This window comes from Pleurodeles waltl, chromosome 4_2, assembly GCF_031143425.1.
Source record: "Pleurodeles waltl isolate 20211129_DDA chromosome 4_2, aPleWal1.hap1.20221129, whole genome shotgun sequence".
NCBI lineage: Eukaryota > Metazoa > Chordata > Amphibia > Caudata > Salamandridae > Pleurodeles > Pleurodeles waltl.
The window spans coordinates 905,620,323-905,634,668 of NC_090443.1; positions in this window are offsets into that span (position 1 = coordinate 905,620,323).

A 14,346-nucleotide genomic window follows, 5' to 3' on the forward strand; every position below is an offset into this window, starting at 1 on the left:
AAAGCAGTGGGCAAACCACCCACTGGAGAGACTTGAGAGACTGTGGCTTTGCACTCCCCAGGATAAAGCAGTGGGCAAACCACCCACTTGAGAGACTGTGGCTTTGCACTCCCCAGGATAAAGCAGTGGGCAACCCACCCACTGGAGAGACTTGAGAGACTGTGGCTTTGCACTCCCCAGGATACATCAATGGGCATGGAGCCCTGTCGTGGATCCGGCTGAGGTGCCCCCCCCTTCCCTTGCCCCTGAGGTGCCTGTTGTATTTCTATCTGATGTCCCTGCAGTGTTCTCTCCGTTTGTGGACAGGTATCTAGTGTGGGCCTCGCCCATGCATTTTGGGCCCAGTGGTCCACGGACATTGATATGTGCATACCTGCAGTACTACTCATGATGTATGATTATCAAATGTTTATATATATCTGTATATATTTGGTCACTGTATTGTGATACATTACAATGTTTGAACTGATTTCCTTTTGTCTTTGCATTCTTCCGGGGGGGTTGTGGGTTGTTACTGTGCTGTTTGGAAATGCATTGGTGTGTGTGTTGTAGTGGGTGAGGGTCGGGTTGGGGATGGGGGTGTTGCTTGTGTGTCCCCCTGACTTTTGCCTCCCCTCTCCCCTATGTTGTAGGTGCAGTACTCACCGTTGTCTTCGGCGCCTACGTTGCTGGTGATCGTAGAGGAGCAGGAAGACAAGCGCAGGGAGTATTTGTAGTTCGGGCTCCATGGTGGCCTCCTTCCTCGTGGAGTGTGTTAAGGTGAGCGCTTTCCCATTGCAAAATCTGTTTCCGCCGTGTTTTTATCCATGGTGAATCCGCTGCGGAAAAGGTGGCGGATTGGTAGGTTGTGATACTATGGGCGGTAAATTGTCTTCCGCCTGTCTGTTGTCGGTGACCTCCGCGCTGCTTGTCTGTACCGCCGTGGCGGGCGGAGTGTTAAAGTGGCTGTCTATGTTGGCGGTTTCCGCCACGGTCATAATTCCCTTTTTTTGTCCGCCGGCCTGTTTGCGGTATTACCGCAGCTTTAACACCGACCGCCAGGGTTGTAATGACCACCTATGTGTTTGAAAATGCCACTTTTAGAAAGTGGGCATTTTCTTGCCTATACCATTTCGGTGACTCTGCCTGTTTGTGGATTCCCTGTCTGGGTCAGTTTGACAGTTGGGCTGGTTGCACCTCACACTAGACAGTGACACAAAGGGAGCTGGGGTGTAGCCTGCATATCCTGATGAGCCATCTTTGCTAGGAGGGAGGGGAGGAGTAGTCATTCACACCTGAAAGGGCTGTGCCTGCCCTCACACAATGCAGTCTCCAACCCCCAGTGACTGTCTGGGGCCTGGCCTGGGCAAGGCAGGATTTCACATTCAAAAGAGACTTTACTTTGAAGTAGGCCTACTTTAAAGGAGAAATTGGGTATAAGAAGGGCACCCAAAACCACAGACTTTAAAAACCCTTCTGGAAACAAGAGGAACCTCTGCCTGGAGAAGAACTGAAGCGCTGAGGAAGAAGAGCTTCCCTGCCTGTGACTGCGCTTCGTGGAGCTATCCTGCAGTCGCTGCTTCTGCCAGAGTAAGAGGGCAAAGACTGGACTTTGTGTGCCTTCCATCTTGAGAAGAAATCTCCAAGGACTTGATTTAGAACTTGCCTCCTGTTGTTTGAAGTCTCAGGGACACCAAAGACTTCTCTCTGCTAGCACCTGGAGTCTCTGGAGAGACTCCTACTCTGCCCTGTGGTGCCCATCCAGTTCATGGGACCCTGAAAGGAGAAGCTGGCAGCCCAAAGACAAGGAAATCCACGCACAGAGTGCCGTACGAGGAAAAGATTGACACAACTCTGATCTGCGGCTGAAGAAACGACGTGCCGCCGGCTCCGCAGCTGAGAAACGACGCTCGCAGGAAACGCGACAGAAGAATAGGCGCACGAAGCAGGAGAAATGACGTGCAGCATCGCAGACGGAGGCTGGGAGATGACAACCCGCGCTGCGGGGTTTTCGGATCCTCGTGCGGCTGGATTTCCGAATCAAGTACCGTTGTGCGTGGAAAAACAATGCATGGCCTGTTCGGACACGAGAGTGCTGACCGGATCGACGCATCGCTCTCCTGCGGAGAGAAGAAACGATGCGCCCGACCCGGCAAAAAGAGAAACAGCGCACATCCCACTCGTGAGTGTAATCAACGCATCGCAAGCCCTTTTTGACGCGCACTCGCCTGTGCAGGGCTATTTTTGGCATGCCCAGGTACTTTTTCACACTGACAGCTTTAGTGTGTGCTTAAAACTACTGAAAGACTCTTTTTGCATTTGTATTGATAACTTGACTTGTGTATTGTAGATTTTTGGTCATTTTGGTCTTGTTTTGTTTAGATAAATATTTCCTATTTTTCTAAACTGGTGTTGTGTCATTTTATAGTATTTTCATTAAGTTACTGTGTGTGTTTGTACAAATACTTTACACCTAGCACTCTGAAGTTAAGCCTACTGCTCTGCCAAGATACCAAGGGGGTAAGCAGGGGTTAGCTGAGGGTGATTCTCTTTTACCCTGACTAGAGTAAGGGTCCTTGCATGAACAGGGGGTAACCTGACTGTCAACCAAAGACCCCATTTCTAACAGTCTGAATCACAGGAGTCTGAGTAACTGTAATAGCTGAAATATGACTCTGTGTTAGCACAAGTGGAGATGGTACACTTGGACTAATATTAGTACTTGGACTTGCCTCTTGTGATGCATATGGTGGAGGACGATTTCTCAATAATTGTGTTATAAATTCATCATCATCTGAGTCACCATCATAAGTCAGCGATCTCTTAGTTTCATCTGACTTCAACTCAGTTTCCTCAAGATCCTTATTCTTTTTCTTTGTCTTTGGTCTAACACTGTTCTCCTTCTCTTTCTCTTGTGTGATTGCAGGATACATTCCAATACTCTGTAAGGTTTCTGTTCTCCAAAGTTTCTGCCCATTGTCCCATCTTGCTTCTAGCAATTTTTTTCTCAGTTTTTCTCATTCGTCTCTCTAATTTTAATTTATTTTGTTGTCTGGCCACTAACTCCCAAATAGCTAAAGCTTCAGATTGTACTGGTCTCAAAGAGGGTTTTAATTCATAAAGGGGGTGATTCTGACCTCAGCGGTAAAATGCCCTTACCGCCGGTCAGAAGACCGCCATAACACCGCCGCGGCCGCGGTCAACCGCCACGGTCATTCTGACCCACAACGGCCAAACCTCCAAAAATCCGTCCTCCACTGCAGCCCGCCACATCGGCGGGCAGCGATAAACTGGAGATGACCAAACCTCCACCGTCACGCCAACAGAAATACGCCCATGCCATTACGACCCACGAATCCACACGGCGGTCATTCAAACGCGGTATTCCATTGGCGGTACACACCGCCGCGGTCAGAATACACACACATCACCAAAACACAGCCACATTGGACAATTTGAAAAACACACACCTGATACACATACACACACCACTCCCACACAATCAACCAACTATAAAACACACACCCACATCACCCACAAACCCCTGCGACCCCAATTACTGAGAGAAGGAGAGAGAGACACAGCAGACAATCCAAAGCAAGACACACTGAGGCACACTACACCATCACACACACCACATAGTAGCACAAAGCACCACTCACCAACACACTCCTCATCACATACACCACCCCACACCTCACCCACACCACTCCATGGCACCCCAAAGGCATCCACGATTTTCGGACCAAGAACTCCGGGTCATGGTGGAGGAAATCCTAAGAGTGGAACCCCAGCTCTTCGGCTCGCAGGTGCAGCACACCAGTATAGCCAGGAAGGCGGAGCTATGGCAACGGATCGTGGACAGGGTCAACGCGGTGGGACAGCATCCCAGGAATAGGGAGGACATCCGCAAAAGATGGAACGACCTACGGGGGAAGGTCCGATCGATGGTCTCCAGGCACAACATCGCGGTCCATAAGACTGGCGGCGGACCCCCACCCACCCCTCCCAAATTTACATCGTGGGAGCAAGAGGTCTTGACCATCCTGCATCCTCAGGGCCTCGCAGGAGTAGCCGGAGGAATGGACTCTGGTAAGTCCCATCTCAACTACTATATCCCCCACACCCCACCAGCATGCCAACCCACACCCCCACCCTCACCCCCAACCCCCCAGCACACATCCTTCCTGACAATGTCTCACCAGCACAACCCACCCATCCCAACACCAACTCCTGCATGCCAACACAAACCATGGGCACCCATCACCTAAGCATGACCACTGCACTAACCCCTCCCCCCCACTAAATACCCTCACAACACCTCCCTCCAGGGAATGCCTGCACTGGGGGACAAGGGCACCCACAACACGCATGCTATTGCACACACAGAAACAATAACCAAACTCTCTTACCCCATGCAGGACCCGAACGACAACACACCAGCCAGGAGGGTCCAGAAGTGTCCATCCCACCACCGGAACAGGCCCACACTGAGGATAGCAGCTCTGTCGACAGTGAACCTGATGACCAGCCCGGACCATCGGGGACCTCTGGGCAGTCGGTTCCCCTCACCCAGACACAGGCCACACCAGACCCGACCCCCTCTGCCGACACCAGCACAGCTCCCACCCAGCGGGCCCATGCCTCTGTCTCTAGGACAGCTCAATCAGCGGTGTGTCTGCCACTACAGGGCACCCAGGCTAACCCGACACCCCAACAACAACAGGGACCTGGGGGCAGTGGGAGCGGGCACACTGGCCAGGGGACAGAGGCCGGGGGAAACCGGGCAGCTCGGAGGGCTGCTGTGCGACAGGGGGGGGAGGAGAGGCCCAGGGAACCCACTCTCCAAGAGGCCCTCACCACCATCATGGGGGCATACCACCACTCCCAAGAAACGATGGCGACGGTACTGGCCAGGTTCACTGAGATCCAGGCACAGCAGGAAGAACGCTACATGGGGTTCAGGGAGGAGCTGAGAATCATCGGGACCACAATGGGGACCATCGTCCTGGCCCTCCACAGGATAGAGGACGCGTTGCGGGACCATGGTGCACCACACAGGGCCCCTGTCACTAGGCCGGACCAGGAACAGCCTACCACCTCCGCCGGCACTAGTGGACAGGAGGTCCCAACACCTCGACAGCCCCCCAGAACCCCACCTCCTGCTGAAGAACAACCACCCCGTAAGAGGAGCCTGAGACCAAAGAAAAAGACAGAGTAGGATGTCAAGACCCCCGCCAGCAGGACATACCCCCTCAAGTCTTCCCACTGTCCCACATTGCCACCCTGTCCAACCATGAACTGCCTATGCTCCATCCTTCCACAGGCAAAAGAACAATGCACCTGTGAGACTGAGAACTGGACTCTGCCATGGATATTCCTCCACCCCCACCCATCACCCTTAGAATCACATGTACCGATATCTAGCACTGTAAATAAATCACATTTTGCACACAAACCTGTTTTGAGTCATGCTGTATTATTAACAAATGGATAACATATTACTGTTCAATTTCTGTTCTGTCAATTAGTCATGACAACATACCAATGTCAATACGCTGTATTTCATGGGCGAACCAAGCAGAAGTCAGGTACTGAGTCAGACAGCACTGAGAAGGGAAGGGAAAGGCATAAATTAATAAAAAACATCTGTGGGGAACTACAGAAAGTACAGATGCAGGAGGCTAGAAGCAATTGTGAAATGGCGTGGGTGATTCTTACCTGGGTGTTACTGGAAATACTGTTGTATCACTCTGTCCCTATTGTCTGTGTCGTCCTCAGAGTCTTCCTCCTCTTCACTCTCCACCGGCTCCACGGCTTCTACAACACCACCATCTGGACCATCCTCCTGCAGGAAAGGCACCTGGCGTCGCAAAGCCAGGTTGTGAAGCATACAGCACGCCACGATGATATGGCACACCTTCTTTGGTGAGTACATTAGGGATCCACCAGTCATATGCAGGCACCTAAACCTGGCCTTCAGGAGGCCAAAGGTTCGCTCAATCACCCTCCTTGTACGCCCATGGGCCTCATTGTAGCGTTCCTCTGCCCTTGTCCGGGGATTCCTTACTGGGGTCAGTAGCCACGGCAGGTTGGGGTAACCAGAGTCACCTATTAGCCACACACGTTGTCTCTGTAGCTGCTCCATCACATAGGGGATGCTGCTATTTCGCATCACATACGCGTCATGCACTGACCCTGGGAACTTGGCATTTACATGGGAGATGTACTGGTCAGCCAAACAGACCACCTGGACATTCATCGAATGATAATTTTTTCTGTTTCGGTACACCTGCTCATCGTCTTTTGGGGGTACCAAAGCCACATGGGTCACATCAATGGCACCAATGATGTTGGGGATATGTCCAAGGGCATAGAAATCACCCTTCACTGTGGGCAAGTCACCCTCCTCGGGGAAAATGATGTAGCTCCGCATGAGTTTCATCAGGGCAGACAACACTCTGCTCAAAATCTTAGAAAACATAGGCTGAGACATTCCAGATGACATGGCCACTGTGGTCTGGAATGACCCACTGGCCAAAAAATGGAGGACTGACAAAACCTGCACCAGAGGGGGAATCCCTGTGGGTTGGCGGATGGGGGACATCAGGGCTGGCTCCAGCTGGGCACACAGTTCATGGATAGTGGCACGGTCAAGTCGGTATCGAAGTATTATATGGCGTTCTTCCATTGTCGACAGGTCCACCAGCGGTCGGTACACGCGAGGATTCCTCCTTCTCATCCCAAGTCCCAGCGGACGGTGCCTAGGAAGGACAACATGGAGCACAGAGTCAGCCAAACCACAGGTACGTACAGACAGCTTGCACAGTTAAAGAATGGCAATGGGTTGAAAGGCGTGTATGTGTGGCAATGCAAGGCCTAGGCCTGTGTGTCGCAGTCAAAATTAAGCCATGTGGGCCCTTGAAATGGCGGCTGCCTGACCTGTGAAGTGGGACAATGGGATGTGAGGTCACTGCGCTGGCGGGGCACACTGTGGCGGTAGGCGGTCGAAGACCGTGGCGCAAAGCCGCATTGGTTAACATTGAAGCCTATGGGTTTCAGGAGCCAATAACGAAGTGCGCCGGCGGTCGCGGTACGCACCGCCGCGGACGTGACCGCCATTTTCTATCTGCTTAATCACTCGAGACCTGATCATCCACAGGAGAGGACCTATACTGCAAGTGCTGCTGTGACCTCGGTCTGGAAGATACAATGGCTGCTGCAACTGGGGAAAGGGCCCCTGCCTTCACGTCTGAAGAATTGGACAAGCTCGTGGATGGGGTCCTCCCCCAGTATGCGCTACTCTACGGTCCTCCAGACCAACAAGTGAGTACACCGGGTGCTAATGGAATGGGCTATGCCTGTGTGGATTGGGGTGGATGTAAGTTGGTGGGGTGGGGGGCGAATGAGGAGTGCAACGCCCGAGAGATGAGAGCATGTGCCATATGGCAAAGTGGGTGGGGGGGGCCAATTACATCTAACATGCAGGCCATTGATGATTTCCTCCTTTCCACCCTGTACATGTCTAATAGGTCAGCGCCCATCAGAAGATCGAGATTTGGCGTGCCATCGCCAAGGAAGTCCGGACCTTGGGGGTCCACAACAGACGGGGCACCCACTGCCGCAAGAGGTGGGAGGACATCCGCCGCGGAACAAGGAAGACAGCAGAAACACTGCTGGGGATGGCCTCCCAACCTAGGAGGGGTGCCAGTCGCACCATGACCCCCCTGATGTCCCGGATCCTGGCGGTGGCCTACCCTGAATTGGATGGGCGCTTTAAGACATCACAGCAGACACAAGGGGGTGAGTATCAGCACATTCTCCTATCTTTCTGCGCAGTGGAGGCGTCTGGGTGGGGGAGGAGGGCTGTGGGTGACATTAGGCCAGGGCGCTTTCTGTAGTGTAGTCCTCTCCCTTAGGCATGGCCCTGTGCCCCCGGCCCCCACCTCGGTAGGGTGACAAGTACAGCCATTGAAGGTCCAGCATCTCCCATGTGCGCGTTTGACGTCTCTTGGCCTGTTGTCTTAGTCAGTAGTACTGAGTTGTGTACTCCGAATGCGCGGCTTAGTGCATTAGGCACCTGTGTCTGTCCTCTCCGCCAACGGTGTTGACATTGCATGCACTCAACCTGGTCTTCTTTTTTCTCCCCCCACCCTTTCTCTCCATCTTCTTGTGCATGTGTGCATTAGCATCATCAGGCGGAGGAGATTTGGCATTGGAGCACGAGGGAGCTGCAGGACACAAGGCCCCGGTGGGCCCAGGAACAGACACCGAGGGCACCAGTGATCCGGAGGGCGAGGGGAGCACCACGACGGGGACCGCTGGTGAGAGCAGCGAAAGCGACACGTCCTCGGATGGGAGCTCCCTAGGGGTGGCGGCAACATCCGTGCCCCCCGCCTCTACAGGTACAGCCGCCACCCAGCGCACCAGCCCCACCCTCCCAGCAGCCCCTCAGTCTTCGCTCCGTGCCGGTTCGCCCAGGAAGGCGCGCGTCTCCTTCGCCCCAGGCACCTCAGCCCCTGCCCCTGTTGCCCCTGCTGCCCTCAGTGCGGAGCTCATTGACCTGGTAAGGACGCTCATTGTTGGGCAGACGACCCTTTTGAATGCCATCCAGGGTGTGCAAAGGGAGGTGCAACAGAGCAATGCGTACCTGGAGGGCATTCATTCGGGTCAGGCTGCCCATCAACGAGCGTTCACTGCTCTGGCCTCAGCACTGACGGCAGCCATTGTCCCTGTTTCCAGCCTCCCTCTTCTGACTGCCTCCAGCCTGTCTCTGTCTCCTGTTCCTCAGCCTATCCCATCCACACCATCAGACCAGCCTGCACACACCTCAACACCCAAGAGCAGCTCATCCAAACACAAGCACCACAGATCCCGCAAACACTCACCCGAGCAACACCCAGATGCAGACATGCCAACAGCCACTGCCACCCCTGTGTCCCCCTCCTCCTCGTCTCCCTCCTCCCTCCCTGTGACGTCTACACTCACACCTGCATGCACCCCAACATCAGCCAGTGCTTCCATCACCACCTCACCCTCCAGTACAGTCCACACTCGTGCAGTCACCACCCCCACTGCCATGTACACATCCCCTGTGTCCTCTCCCACTGTGTCTGTCACCCCCTCTTCCAAGACACACAAACGCAGGCAGCCACCCACCCAACAGCCATCCACCTCACGACAGCCTACAGCACCAGCACCTTCACCCAATGACAGCACACCTGACTCTCCTACAACCACCTCCTCTACCTCCACTTCCATCTCCACTTCTCCTACCCTTTACCTTGGCCCTAAAAAACTTTTCCTGGCTAACCTTAACCTCTTTCCCCCCGATGACCTCCCCCATCCATCTTCAAAGAGTCCCAAGAGCACCGCAGCCACCACCAGCCCAGCTTCGGGTGTCACTGTTGTGCCTGGGTTCTGGAGCCCACCCTTTGCCAGCAGTGACACATCGATCAGCAGCAAGGACACGTCCAGCCACCCCCCTCGGCAAGAGGACCCGCCAAAACCAGGACCGCCGTGCGAGGACCGACAGGGCTGCCCCCAAGGAGCAATGTGCGGCCACTTCACCACCCACACCATCTAGGGGAGGCAAGGGCCCGAGAGCCCCATCAAAGGAGCGGAAGGGCAGCAGGAGCGCGGAGAAGGTGGACCCCACATGCCACATCCCAGCTGGGAAGGAGGACACTAAGGAGGCCAGGAGTCTGTCCCCGAAGGGTCCAGAAACGTCACGGTCCCAGGGCGACTGAACAGGGAGTCCAGGCCAGGTCTGGCTCCCTTGACCTGCTGGATGAGCACCGCTGAACAGGGCCCGCGGTGCAGAAGAGTACCGCTGAACAGGGCCCCGCCGTGGAGATAGGCACCGCTGAACAGGGCCCGCGGTGCAGAAGAGTACCGCTGAACAGGGCCCCGCCGTGGAGATAGGCACCGCTGAACAGGGCCCGCGGTGCAGAAGAGCACCGCTGAACAGGGCCCCGCCGTGGAGATAGGCACCGCTGAACAGGGCCCGCGGTGCAGAAGAGCACCGCTGAACAGGGCCCCGCCGTGGAGATAGGCACCGCTGAACAGGGCCCGCGGTGCAGAAGAGCACCGCTGAACAGGGCCCCGCCGTGGAGATAGGCACCGCTGAACAGGGCCCGCGGTGCAGAAGAGCACTGCTGAACAGGGCCCCGCCGTGGAGATAGGCACCGCTGAAGAGGGCCCCGCCGTCTCAAGCACCGCTCCGCTGTGCCCCGCCGTCTCAAGCACCGCTCCGCTGGGCCCTTCCTGTCAAGCACCGCTCCGCTGGGCCCTTCCTCTCAAGCACCGCTCCGCTGGGCCCCGCCGTCTCAAGCACCGCTCCGCTGGGCCCTTCCTGTCAAGCACCGCTCCGCTGGGCCCTTCCTCCCAAGCACCGCTCCGCTGGGCCCCGCCGTCTCAAGCACCGCACCGCTGGGCCCTTCCTCTCAAGCACCGCTCCGCTGGGCCCCGCCGTCTCAAGCACCACTCCGCTGGGCCCTTCCTCTCAAGCACCGCTCCGCTGGGCCCTTCCTCTCAAGCACCGCACCGCTGGGCCCTTCTTCTCAAGCACCGCTCCGCTGGGCCCTTCCTCTCAAGCACCGCTCCGCTGGGCCCCGCCGTCTCAAGCACCGCTCCGCTGGGCCCTTCCTCTCAAGCACCGCTCCGCTGGGCCCTTCTTCTCAAGCACCGCTCCGCTGGGCCCTTCTTCTCAAGCACCGCTCCGCTGGGCCCTTCCTCTCAAGCACCGCTCCGCTGGGCCCTTCTTCTCAAGCACCGCTCCGCTGGGCCCTTCCTCTCAAGCACCGCTCCGCTGGGCACCGCCGTCTCAAGCACCGCTCCGCTGGACCCTTCCTCTCAAGCACCGCTCCGCTGGGCCCTTCTTCTCAAGCACCGCTCCGCTGGGCCCTTCTTCTCAAGCACCGCTCCGCTGGGCCCTTCCTCTCAAGCACCGCTCCGCTGGGCCCCGCCGTCTCAAGCACCGCTGAACAGGGCACCGCCGTCTCAAGCACCGTTGATGGTTCACTGTGCCCACCATGCCTCCTCCTTGACCAGTGGAGACTGTCATCCACCTGATGGACTGTGGCTTTGCACTCCCCAGGATGGTCCAGTGGGCAGCCCACCCACTGTAGAGACATTGAGAGACTGTGGCTTTGCACTCCCCAGGATGGGCCAGTGGGCAGCCCACCCACTGTAGAGACATTGAGAGACTGTGGCTTTGCACTCCCCAGGATGGTCCAGTGGGCAATCCACCCACTGCAGAGACTTGAGAGACTGTGGCTTTGCACTCCCCAGGATGGGCCAGTGGGCAGCCCACCCACTGTAGAGACATTGAGAGACTGTGGCTTTGCACTCCCCAGGATGGTCCAGTGGGCAATCCACCCACTGCAGAGACTTGAGAGACTGTGGCTTTGCACTCCCCAGGATGGCCCAGTGGGCAGCCCACCCACTGTAGAGACATTGAGAGACTGTGGCTTTGCACTCCCCAGGATGGTCCCGTGGGCATGGTGGCTCCTCGTGGATCTGGCGTCGTGGACTCATGTGGCTGTGGTGCCCCCCTCTTCCCTTTCCCCTGAGGTGCCTGTAGTTTTTACATCTGATGCCCCTGCAGTGTTCTCTCCAAAGGACTCAGGTCTCCTGTGTGGGCTTTGCCCTTGTTTCTCAAGACTTTGGCCCACGGACATGCTGAATTCGTAGGATGTGCAGGACTTGTTACTTCAGTTATACACTGATGTGTATGTCATTTGTTTTGTTGTGGATATCTTTCATGGTTGTACGCTAATTTTCTGGAGCTTTTTGGTACATAAATATTTAATCCAAATATGATTATGTCCTAGCATTTTTCAGGGGTGTTTGGGTGGTGTCACTGTGACTTGGTGCTCTGCATTGGTGAGTACATGGTTGGGGGGGGGGGTTGCATATGTGTGTGCCCGTAACCTTTCGTCCTCCCCCTCCCGTGTGTCGTAGGTGCAGTACTCACCGTTGTCGTCTGCGCCGGACTTCGTACTCGTGGTAGATGAGAAGGTAGACGAGAGCAGGTAGGATGTTTAATTCGGGTTCCATGCTGTCCTCCGTACTCGTGGAGTGTGTTTTGGTGAGCGTTTTCCCGTTCGTAGTCTGTTTCCGCCGTGTTTTTATCGGCGGTGCTCCCGCCCCGGAAAAGGTGGCGGATTGGTGAGTTATGATAGTGTGGGCGGTACATTGTCTGCCGCCTGCCTGTTGGCGGTGACCGCCGCGCTGTTTGTCTGTACCGCCGCGGCGGTCGGAGTGTTAAGTTGGCTGGCTGTGTTCCCGCCAGGGTCAGAATTCCATTTTTTGGACCGCCAGCCTGTTGGCGGGTTGGCCGCCGCTTTAACACCGACCGCCAGGGTTAGAATCACCCCCAAAGTATTCTTTTCAAATTCTCTAAAATTCTCATATTAAAACTTCCATGAGCAGGAAACGCTAAGCTCCCTTCCTACTCTGTAATTTTGCACCACTGTTTTAACCAAATACATGCTGAAAGGGTCTTTCTCTTCAATTATGATATATGCAGGTGTACCTTCTGGTGGGGCAATTTCTCCTATTCTGACTGGAATTAAAGCATCTCCTCTTATTGCCCTTTTTAACGCTTTGAACAAATTTCATTTTCATCTTTAATTGTCTTAAAACTACGAATTAAATTCAAAACAGGAAGTAATTCAATCTAAACATCCTTTTTGCTTGCTACTCGCAACCAATAGTGAACAGATATTGTCCACCAATCCGTTTGCAGCTTCTTTTCACCAACCGACCAATCCCAGCATGGACAAAGTGACATCACATTCGCTCATACAGCAGCTGACCAAGCCTCGCGGCTCGGCCTCCAAACTCGATTCACACAAAAACTATGTGCAAGATATTGCGAGCACTAAAGAGAAATCAACAAACCAACTTGTCTGCTTACTACAGGTAGGGGCTCAATCACTTCTGAAGCCTTATGGAATTTTTGACTGCTGCTTTTAGCTCTGACAGTTACTGCTTCAACTTATGGCTTTTTTCTCATGAGCAAGTAAAATTCGACTTGCAAATTTCACCCTTGACTACTGCCATATCCTCCCTACGCGCTCAGGTACCTGTCAAACTAGCAGTCCCTTAACACACACTAAGAAATACTATTTGTCAACCACTCCAAACTGACCAAACACAGCAAACAAGTTACAGCAACAAACAAGTGTTTCATACACTTGTACAATACTCCAGAGTATTAGACGAACGCAGGGTCCGTACATCAACAACTACGTGGGCAATGTTTTAGCACAAACCACCACATTCACTTGAAGTGCAACGACTTCCCCACACTTACCCTTTAGAGTACGCAAACTCCCTGTTTCTCTCATCAGAATTGACCTGTGATTTGCCAAAGCATTCCAAGCGCAAATCCTACTCAGAACTCAAACAATCACTGGGAACATATCATATTTCATCTAAACAAGCATTGGCAAAACCAAATTTCATCTAAACAAGCATTGCCAAAACCATATTTCTCAGAAACCATCAAAACTAGGATGTTTCCCTCATATTGAGACAAAACCATCCTCTGCTACCAACTTCAGTGGGTGTGACAGACCTTATTTTATTTTATCTTATTGTGAAAAGATGTCACGTATAGGGTAAGTCATCTATTACCCTCAAAGATTGACTCAGATCTTTGGACTCAGACAGGAGTGAGAAAACATCTAATCAACCAAAATAAGCCAGTAAACATCAAATATATCATCACATAATCCAAATAATCAATTTAGAGTCAGTTATTTAAACACACCATCACCTATGTGGCCATGAATCACCACACCAGTTTAGTGAAGTGTCAACATTTGTTGCCTTTTAGATGAAAAATACTAAGATCACGTAAATCATATGCAAGACCAAATGATGGAAGTACAAAAACATCACAGGCTGTCCAAAATGTTTGAAGAATCTCAATCTAATTAAAGCATTTATCATTAAACACTCCAAAAGATCAATACAGAATAACAACAGAATGAAGTGAAAAATAGAAACATCATACATTTAGTTTGTGCAGTTGAATAAATCACAATGAGTTAATATACATTCAAAATCAGATATTAGGTTAGGCATCCCTAACTAACACTCTAATTCAAAAAGCATGCGTGGGCTTCAGGCAAAAATAAAAATAAGGCAAACATTAATTTGGAGAACATCTAACTATAGTGCTAATCAAAATAGATGGTTGTATTTTCTTAGGAAAGAAAACCTGCAAGAAAGACAAATGCACACTGGTTATACCTCTCCTAAATGGATCAGCAATCAGTAGAATCTTCATCAGCAGAGCGCAGGAAAATCAGGTCTTCATTAGTCAGCATCAGGACATGAAAGGAAAATAGTTCA